Source organism: Megalobrama amblycephala, linkage group LG1 (assembly GCF_018812025.1).
Source record: "Megalobrama amblycephala isolate DHTTF-2021 linkage group LG1, ASM1881202v1, whole genome shotgun sequence".
Lineage (NCBI taxonomy): Eukaryota > Metazoa > Chordata > Actinopteri > Cypriniformes > Xenocyprididae > Megalobrama > Megalobrama amblycephala.
The window spans coordinates 61,439,631-61,449,898 of record NC_063044.1 but is presented as its reverse complement, the minus strand read 5'-3'; positions in this window follow the sequence as shown (position 1 = coordinate 61,449,898).

Here is a 10,268-nt window from a genome sequence, read left to right as displayed (position 1 = left end):
TATATATATATATATATATATATATATATATATATATATATATATATATATATATATATTTTTTTTTATTCATGTAACATGCTCAGATTCTTTTTACAGTCAGATTGATGGCTGGGCCCATAGTGATTATGTTTCTAACGGCCCGCTTTTGATAATGAGAGCCTCTTTTAGGCTGAAAAGAACCCTAAATTCCATCCTTTCATGTGGAAAATGAGAAATCTTCGGTCTTCGAGCCGCAGAAAAGGAAGCTGGGTCTATATTTTATGTTTTAAAATGGCCAGAGGTCCAGTATGGCTGCTCAGGTGCCTCCTCCTTCTTGGAGCAAGTCACAGAGACGGCAGGACTCGAAGAGAAAGAAGCAGGTTTTAAGGGAGGTGATCAATCGCAGATGCCAGCACCATCTGTAATTGATTACCTCTCATTGTGAGGGCGATTTTACACCTGCCCTCGCCACTTCTTCCTCCGCCTCCTGGGTTTTGACTCATTTAACATACTCAGGCGCTTCTTAAACAGTCAGGCTGATGGCTAGGCCCTTGATGAATATTTTTCTAAGGGCCCGCATTCTGGCTTGATAATAAAAGAGGCTCTTTTAGGCTTCAAAGAACCCTAGATTCCATCCTCCTTTGTGAAAGAAAAGGAAAAGAGGAGTCTTCGGTCTTCAAGCCACAGGAAGGTAAGCTAGGTCTATATTTATGTTTCTAAATATGTTGACCTTGTGCTCCTGTACATTTTTTCCTGAGTATGTAGTCGGAAAAAGTAAGGGGTTTTTGGGCAAACTGAAGTTTGAAGTTTGAGTTAGCACTCGTCAGTTCAGTTACTATTTATGTCTAGTGTCGGCCTTAATCGGCCGCCTGACATTGTTTGCTTGTTGATCTTCACTTTATTTCCTCTTATTCAGTGGAATTCAGAGGTGAAGCCCAGGCATTGCTATGCTTCGTGTGGCCCTGTAGGCCTACAGCTTAGTGGCCCAGGCTAGGACTAGGTTTAGGTGTTTATTATTATAAATCACCCTTTGTATTATTATCCCTTGGTAGGTTGTATAGTTCCTAGTTCTGGCCTCCTCCTGAGGGAGTTGTTAGGCCTTATGCCCATTTCCCCTTGTTTATTGTGTAGGTGCAATGGCTGAGGTTAGCAGCTAAGGTAGTAGGCTGTTATGAGCCTCCTTGATGCAGTGGTCTCAGGTGGTTGGCCCTTATCTTTGCGTAGATAAGTGTGTGCAGTGAAATAATATATGTTATAGGCCCCAATATAAGCCAAAATATGCTAGGCCCCACTCTCTAGAACTTGATTCATGCTATGAATTTGTCTTTCCCCTGAGCCTCTTGAATTAACATTCAAGTTTGGGTTACAGTGCTAGCTTTTTTGCCTCCATTCTCTGGGGTTCAGAACAGATCTAGAATTCTGTTTGGTGAGAGCATTTATCCTTTACAGGATAGCACTTATTTGCAAAGCGTTATGTTTGCTTTGGGTTCTGGCTGTTGCCCTACATGTATGTGAGCTTTTCTCTAGTGCTGCCACAGTTTAGCACCTGTTCTCGTAATAGTAGACTTGTGTTAGCCTCTATTTAAAAGCATGGTGACTACTGTACTCCCCAGTTAGGGTTTGTGGTGTTTCACTGAGTGCATCACCTGTTGGAGTGCACAGTCAGGTTGAGTGTAGAGAACCTCACTTTCAGTTTGGTTTCTGTTAGCTCCCGCTAGCTTAAACATTGCCACAACAGTTATATTGCTTATAACTGTAGGAGCTGTAGGCCTCCTTCTAGTTTAGCAGCTTGTGTTTACAAGTGTTGTTAGTATATGGTCATGAGTTTTGCTCACTTAGTTTAGCACTGCAACAGGTCTATGCTCGCGTCTGTTTGAGGTAGTAGGCAATTTGTAGGCCTCCCTTAGACCATGATAGCATTTCATTGTGCCCCTGTAATTGTGTAAATTCTGGTACATTGCCGGTTGGAATTTGTAGATTTAGCTCAGGTTGTGTTAAGCTAGTTTTCCACAACTGTTTGTTGGGTTTAGAGCTGGTCCCCTTTGAGCTTGGTCCCCTTTATAACCACTAGCTGGCGCCATGTGTTGTTGAAGTTGTAGGGCTCCTTTTATTTTACGTGTTGTTGAAGTTGTAGGCCTCCTTTCAGATTACTTGTTGGCACAGTTCTGTGTTGGTTTTGTTGTATAAGCCCATCACCGCCACTGGCCACGACTGCTTCTACTAAGAGTAGGCCCTAGATAAGGCCTCTCTCAGAGTATTATACTGACGCCATGTGTCTGTCTGAAGTTGTAGGCCTGTTTTTGGGCCTCTTTTAGATCATGATGGCATATGTTGTACTCCTCTTGCTTTAAAGAGTAAAAGGTGCTTTTACTGAGTACACTGCTTGTTGGATTGTATTAGGTGGACTGTTATGTGGGCACTTTACAGTCTTATCTGCTGTTGCTGTTGTGTGGTTGTTTCTTGCTCCCATCAAGATCGGTGTTCAAGGTGAGTGGCCTTGACAGGCCGCCCTTGGATTTTTCCCACTCCCACTTCTGGGGTTGTGACTTAAGCAGAATAACATGTATGAGTTTCTATTCCACATAGACCTATTGTCATGTTGTAGATCCTAGGATTGAGCAGATTCTGCTTCCTGCTTCGCTACTGTTCGGACGCTCTTGCTTACAGCTCTGCGCTCTGCTCTATTGCTTTTATATTTTATCTCCTAATTTTTACTAAAGCAAATAGGCACAGTGCTCAAACGACAAATCTTGGCACCAACAATCTTTTTAACTGGAAGAATTGCTACAAAAAAGGGGAATTTTTATCCAACCAGCCTCCCACTGACGGCAGCCATCAGCTTACTTTCCGGAGAAGGGAAAACACAGCTGCCTACATCCAAAAGGATTAGAAATAATATGCCTCCTCTGGTTGAAGAATCTACCTGCTGCACAAACTGCCACAGACTTTTACAAAGTATTGCAGTTCTTGAAACAAAGTTACTTGCGGGACTACCAAACCAGAAGGAACACACAACAGAGCTTCATCATGGACGTCCTCAGCACACAGTCGGTGAGTCCCATGAATCTAATGCCCCTAAACAGACCGTACTGAGTGCCGAAATTGATCAACATATTAATCGATGCCACACACAGGGAGCGAGACCCAAAGGCACTCGAGGAATCAGATTGTCACGAGTATCACATATTAATGCAGTAGCATCCTCTACCCCAAACAATAGCTCCCTACCACCGCCAATACATCTGGAGAACAGATTTGAAGTGTTAATGAATGTGGGTGAGGAATCCCCAAACATGATCGGACACAGATCAAATCAGCCAGCAGCTAACACCGATGCTAACTGCCGCTCAAGGCTGAACAGTCAGCGGCACTAAGCTCAGAGAGCAGCCGAGCCCAGGACTCTGATAGTGGGTGACTCTATTATCAGAAACATTAGCAGCAGGGATACAACTACATGCTGCCTTCCACAAGCAACAGTTTCTGATGTAAACAGGGAACGTAAGAGCATTCTGATGAAATATAAGACTGCAAATCGACTAATCATCCATGTGGGGAAGAATGATATTCGGAAGGAGCAGTCAGAACTCCTTATGAGGGATTTCAATTAACTTTTTGAAATGCTTAAAAGACTAAAAGTTCAGTCGTTCATCAGTGGACCACTCCCAGCAAGAGGAACAAATAGATTTACACGGTTGCTTGGTCTTAACACATGGCTGCAAAAAACCTGCAACTTAAAAGGACTGAATTTCATCGACAACTTCAATCTGTTCTGGAGTCAGAGACAACTGTTCACTCATGATGGCCTGCACCCAAACAAACTGGGCTCAAGAGTGCTAAAGGACAATATCTACTTCTCCCTCCATCATCCTTCAGCAGTGTGTGCCAATCTGAATGGCACAAACACACCTGGACAGAGTACAACTGACCACAGGACTTCATTTCAGCACCTGAATGGACATGCGGCTGACACATCCCACAAGGTCTATGATAACACCACGCAGCCACAACAACCACTGCTCAAGGACACAATCCTGACTGAGCCCTGCCCACAGAGCTTACCGAGAGACAGTGACGTGTTAGAACTGCTCCAAGATTCAGCACCCAAGGACGACTTTCGGGAAAACAGCCAGGGAAGCCAGGACAACATATTACAGCCTCCGGTAACACCAGAGCAACAGCCCCTCTCACCGGACACGTTATCCCTTTCTCCAGCATCCCCTCTTCTGTGCTTCTCCGAGAAAATGGAGGAACTGGTGTATGCTGGAACCAAACTCTCCCACTCTTTTGCTGCGAGCCCCCAGATATCAACAAAAAAGCGCCAAGCCCCGAAACCACCAAAGCCTGTGGGCCCAGCTCGCCCTCCCCCTCCTCCTGCGAGAGCTCTTCGGCCCCTGCCACAACGCCAGGGCCCTCAACCTCCTCCATCTGTTCTAGGTGAACCAAAAACAACCGATAACAGCTCTCAGTGATGTGTGTCGGGTCCCCGCTATGATAACAGTGACTTAATCAAATGTTTACAGAACAAGTGGGAAACCAGTGTGCCTGTAGCTTTCTCTATTTCTGTTTTATTACGTGAAAAAAAGCCTAAGGCCTTCTCAAACCGTTTGGCAAACCCATTTAATCTGCTACCTATTACACGTCAAACTAAGATTACTGTAGAGACAGAAAGTAAGACTGTTAAGTTAGCACTTTTAAACATCCGCTCACTTAAAAATAAATCACTTCTAGTCAATGACTTAATAACCACAAACAACCTAGATTTTATTCTTCTAAATGAAACATGGCTTGAAGACAGCTGACAGTGCAACAATCCTGAATGAAACGGCCCCTCCTAACTTTACTTTTATGAGTGTCTGCAGAGCTGTTAGGAGAGGTGGAGGTGTTGCTGCTCTATTTAAAGATGTCTATCAATGCAAGCAAGTGTCATTTGGTGATTACTTGTCTTTTGAATACTTGGGTATTGTGTTAAAAGGTGCTCCTCGCATTCTACTTATAGTTATCTACAGGCCTCCAAAATACTCTCCAGCCTTTGTGGAGGACTTTACAGAACTGTTATCAGCAATTTCCTCTGAGTTTGACTGTTTTGCTATTACTGGGGACTTTAACATCCACATAGAAAATGCAGAATCCAATATGGCAAAAGAAATCACAACTGTTTTTAATACTTTTGATCTGACTCAACATGTACATGGACCTACACACAATCGTGGACACACTCTAGATTTAATTATTAGTAAGGGTCTAAACATTTCATCCATTGTCATTAAGGATGTAGCGCTATCTGATCATTTCTGTATTTTCTTTGATTTATTGATCTCTCCGACTGTTGAAGCTAGATCTATCTCGGTCAAAAAGCGATGCTTAAATGAGAATACTAGTGCACTGTTTATGAAGGCTATATCTTTAACACCAAGCATATCTGCAGACTCTGTTGATTTTCTCCTTGATTCTTTTAACTCAAAAGTACAGAATGTTATTGATAACATTGCTCCTGTGAAAGTCAGGAAGAAAAGTGGCAGACAAAAAGCACCATGGAGAAACTCAACAGCAGTGCAAAATATGAAAAGACAATGCAGAAAAGCTGAGCGCATGTGGCGAAAGACAAAACTTGAAATCCATTATAACATCTATAAAGATATTCTTCATGCTTTCAATGTGGAATTAGGCAAAGCTAGACAGACCTTCTTCTCAAATATTATAAACAAAAACTTAAACAACACTCGCACTCTTTTTGCTACTGTAGAGAGACCTAACAAACCCCCCAAGTCAGATTCCCAGTGAAATGCTCTCAGACAGCAAATGCTGTGAGTTTGCTTCCTTCTTCTCTGAGAAAATTAATAATATTAGAAAGGCGCTCAGCACATCCTTGAGCTGCACTGGGGTAAAACAGATCAGATCACAACATCAGAAAGCAGCTATTATGTCTGTTTTCGAAGCAATTGATGGTAAAATTTTGGAAGAAACAGTACAGCACCTTAAAACATCAACCTGCGCCCTTGACACACTTCCCACATATTTTTCAAAAGTGTGTTTAACTGTTTAGAAGCAGATCTCCTAGAAGTGGTAAATACCTCACTTCTCTCTGGGACTTTTCCAAAATCCCTGAAAACTGCAGTTGTCAAGCCCCTCCTGAAAAAGAGCAATCTGGATAACACCATATTGAGCAACTACAGGCCAATCTCAAATCTTCCTTTCATAGGCAAGATCATTGAAAAAGTTGTTTTCAATCAGCTGAACAAGATCTTAAGCTTGAATGGATACTTTGACAACTTTCAATCTGGTTTCCGACCACATCACAGCACAGAGACAGCACTCATAAAGATAATAAATGATATTCGCCTTAACACAGATTCAGGTAAATTATCAGTGCTGGTTCTACTCAACCTCAGTGCTGCGTTTGACACTGTCTATCACAACATTCTTCTTGACAGGCTGGAAAACTGGGTTGGGCTTTCTGGGATGGTCCTTAAATGGTTCAGATCATACTTAGAAGGGAGAGGTTATTATGTGAGTATCGGTGACCATAAGTCTGAGTGGACATCCATGACATGCGGAGTCCCTCAAGGTTCAATTCTTGCACCCCTCCTGTTCAACCTATATATGCTGCCACTGAGCCAAATAATGAGAAAGAACCAAATTGCATATCACAGCTATGCAGATGACACCCAGATTTACCTAGCCCTATCACCTAACGACTACAGCCCCATTGACTCCCTGTGCCAATGCATTGATGAAATTAAAAATTGGATGTGTCTAAACTTCCTTGTTGGGGAAAAATTTAATATGTCAATATCTGCTTCAAGCTATGCAAAACACCTCTCTGAGCTCAACAGACACAGTGTCTGCTGAAATCCAGGGGGGTAACGGTGAGACACCCAAACTGAGAGCTTTCCCGAACCTAGGGTATCGGATAATTTAAATAAGTTCAAAGACAGAAGGGGGACCATTGTGTTTCCTGCTTGTTAATTAAATTAGTTCTAAGACAGAAGGGGGAGCCATTTGTGTAAGTGTATTGTCACTAGCCATTTGTGTATGTGTATTGTCACTTTTACCCTGTATGGAAAAGTACTGAGAAGAGTTGCTCAAACATTGGGGGTATAAATGTTTGTGGGTTCTCTTGTGTCCTTAGTTCACACTCGGGGCAGACATTGTATGGTTGTGTCGACTGTGGACTCTTTCTTGCAAGAAATAAAATCTTTATAAAGTGAATTCTCCTAAGGTTTGTCTCTTACTAGTGATGTCAGCTAATTAATTTTTGCCGCAACATCCTTCAGTTAAACAAAGACAAAACTGAAATCATTGCGTTTGGAAACAAAGATGAAGTTCTCAAAGTGAACATGTACCTTCACTCCAGGGGTCAAACAACTAAAAATCAAGTCAGGAATCTTGGTGTGATTTTGGAGTCAGACCTGAGTTTCAGTCGCCATGTAAAGACAATAACTAAATCAGCATATTATCATCTCAAAAATATTGCAAGAATTAGATGCTTTGTCTCCAGTCAAGACTTAGAGAAACTTGTTCATGCTTTCATCACCAGCCGGGTGGATTATTGTAATGGGACTCCTCACTGGTCTTCCCAAAAAGACCATAAGACAAGCTGCAGCTCGTACAGAACGCTGTTGCCAGGATTCTGAGCAGAACCCGAAAACATGAATACATCACACCAGTCCTCAGGTCCTTGCACTGGCTTCCAGTTGCATTTAGAATTGATTTTAAAGTACTGTTACTTTTTTATAAATCACTCAATGGTCTAGGACCTCAATACATTGCAGATATGCTCATAGAATATAAACCTAACAGATCACTCAGATCATCAGGATCAAGTCATTTAGAAATACCAAGGGTTCACTCAAAGCAAGGAGAGTCTGCTTTTAGCTGTTATGCCAGCCGCAGCTGGAACCAGCTTCCAGAAGAGATCATGTGTGCTCCAACAGTAGCCACATTCAAGTCCAGACTCAAAACACATCTTTTTACCTATGCATTTGCTGACTGAGCACTGTGCTATGTCCGAACTGTTTGCACTTTATTTTATACGTATTATCTTTTTATTCTTTTAATTTCTTTTCCTGTTTTTATTTCATTTTTAACGTATTTTATATCTTTTATGTATCATCTTGTTATTCTGACTTTTAATGCATTTTAAATATTGCTGTCTGGTTGAGAAAGCTGTGAGAATTAGGAAGAAAGTGATTAGGTTAAAATTTGGTAAATTTGGATAAGGGGACAAACCATGGGGAAATTTAAGCTGTAGCGCATGGTTAAGATATCTCTGGATTACAGTCAGGACACTTTCCAAAGGGGGAAATTTCCAAAGGGGAAATTTGAACTGCATTGCATAGATAAGATATCTCCGGAAGGGGGATTAGGGCTGTGTGGTGCAGTTTTAGGTGTCTTGGCAAAAGGGGAGATTGAAACTGTGTTTATCAGTTTGAAGTGCCTTAACAGGTAGCAGTCCTGTTGTGTGAGGAAGATCCATTCTGATCCGCTCTGATGGATAGATCCGTTTAGATCCACTCTGATGGACAACAACAAAAACAACAACAAACTCCCTAAGACTTCCTAGCTCTTCCATCCAGATAGCAAAATTCTCTATTTTTACTGTTATTTCTATTCCTTATGTTCTATTTTATTATTTTTTTTTATGTAAAGCACTTTGAATTACCATTGTGTATGAAATGTGCTATACAAATAAAATTGCCTTGCCTTGCCTTATTATGTTTGTGTGGCCGGCAGACGTCCGCGAGGGTCTGCCGGCATTACTTTTCTTTGGTTTTCGGTTTATTTATATATTAAAGTTTGTTTGAACGTTCGCCGGTTCCCGCCTCCTTCTTCCCGTATTTACGAACTGTGTTACACAGACATTTCTGTAAGTACACATAGAAATAAAAACGGTCTGCTTTTTCTCTGATCACTTTCAAAACACCAGTGTATATACCTCTATATATTCTTTGGATGAGAATGCCATCTTGGGCTGAAACTACAAAATCACACCAGTTCATTCCTGTGATGAGCATCTGCCCCTGTACCTGCCAGTGTTTCTTTTAGCTCCATCTTACCTGACTTCATATTTAGGTATAGGCAGTCAATGTAGCTTTTGACATTTGGGCATTTAATCTCAATCAACCCAAACCTGTCTGGAGACAACCCCAGCCAAGGAGCGTCAGGGTGACTTACCAATGCACAGGGGTAGTGGTTGACCCTTTTAATTTGGCAAAACTCCCAGATCGCATCTGCCTCCAATTCAAGCCCCCTCCTCATAGCTGCTATCTGACGGATCCCTTGCAGTATCCGTTCAGCCAGACCTGCTTCAGTGTTCTCTCGAACGAACGTGGCAGATCTCCTGGAAACGTGAGGCGGTCAATCTATGCCTCCTTAGCTCATGCAATCCAGCGCATGAACTCTGGTCTCTGGTGGCACATTAATATTTTTGCGCCTTGTTCCAGGTGACCTCCAGACTCTTATGATGTAGAAGTTGTTGTTCAGTAAAGACAAACATGGAACTGGATGGCTGTAGGTGGTAATTATGAAGAGGCACAGATGGACATGGTGAGGCAGCATGGAAGGAAAGGTTTTGCTTTGCTTTTGCAGGTTGTTGGTAGGACAAGGGACTACCGGCTTGAACCATCACAGCTGATGCCCAAGCTGCAGATCATCTGCGCCTCAGCTGTGGAGAAACCTTTATATACCTCTGTTTCCTGGGAAGTAACAATATATTGATTAGCAATACATTACAATACACAATTATCATACCAGTAACTTAGCTGTAATTTCTATCCACAATATGCTATGCATGGCATACAAGTTCAGAATGGAGGACCCTTGTGAGAACATTCTCCTATTTCAGTGGCTTCCAAACTGGGGTACGTGTATCCCTGGGGGTACGTGAGGTGACGGAGGGGGTACGTGAACAAAATGCAGAATTTTGCCGTTCATTTAATTTTTCCCCACCTTAAAATATAATTAAAACCAAGAATGTATTTCTAACAAGCACAATGCCGTAAATACATGACATCCAACCAAAATACCACATCTCAAAAATGACTGCATACATTTCCACATAAGCAGCATGCCTACGGGTGCCTAAAGGTTGCCTGCCTTGGCAAATCGTGCTACATTACTGATATTCTCGACAGTACCTGTAGATTTAGCACTTAATAGCATGAAGAACAAAAATAGCCTGGCACAGAGCGTGCATATAGATCAATTTAAGATTTAAACTCATGATACAAAACACCTTTTGTGAGTTCTTGTTTTTAATCTTGATAATATTATATGAGCAATAATGC